The 288-nt window shown below is 52.8% G+C and overlaps 1 protein-coding gene across 1 annotated transcript in view; it reads right to left on the bottom strand.

Annotated features, from left to right (window-relative positions):
* Positions 1-288, bottom strand: part of LOC119588533 (glycine receptor subunit alpha-2-like) — a gene marked incomplete at its 5' end in the record, with an annotated part of 99,651 nt that overhangs the window by 14,693 nt on the left and 84,670 nt on the right.

Genomic DNA, 288 nt, shown 5'->3' on the forward strand with positions numbered 1-288 from the left:
CACCTTCCATTCCACTCCAATCCACTTCCGAATCCCCCAATCCGTGTAGCTGACAATCCTCTGCTGGGGGAGTAACCAATCCACCAATCCACCTCCAACCTCTTCCACAATCATCCAATCCACTCCCAATCCACTCTCGAATCCCCCAGTACATTCCAGATCCACTTTCTAATCCCCCCAATCCCCACCTGTGGAGTAGACCTGCGTGCAGTCCGAGGTGGTGTTGCTGACGATCAACTGGTGGAGCAACCAATCCACCAATCCACCTCCTAACCTCTTCCACAATCA

This window comes from Penaeus monodon, chromosome 24 (assembly GCF_015228065.2).
Source record: "Penaeus monodon isolate SGIC_2016 chromosome 24, NSTDA_Pmon_1, whole genome shotgun sequence".
Classification (NCBI taxonomy): Eukaryota; Metazoa; Arthropoda; class Malacostraca; order Decapoda; family Penaeidae; genus Penaeus; species Penaeus monodon.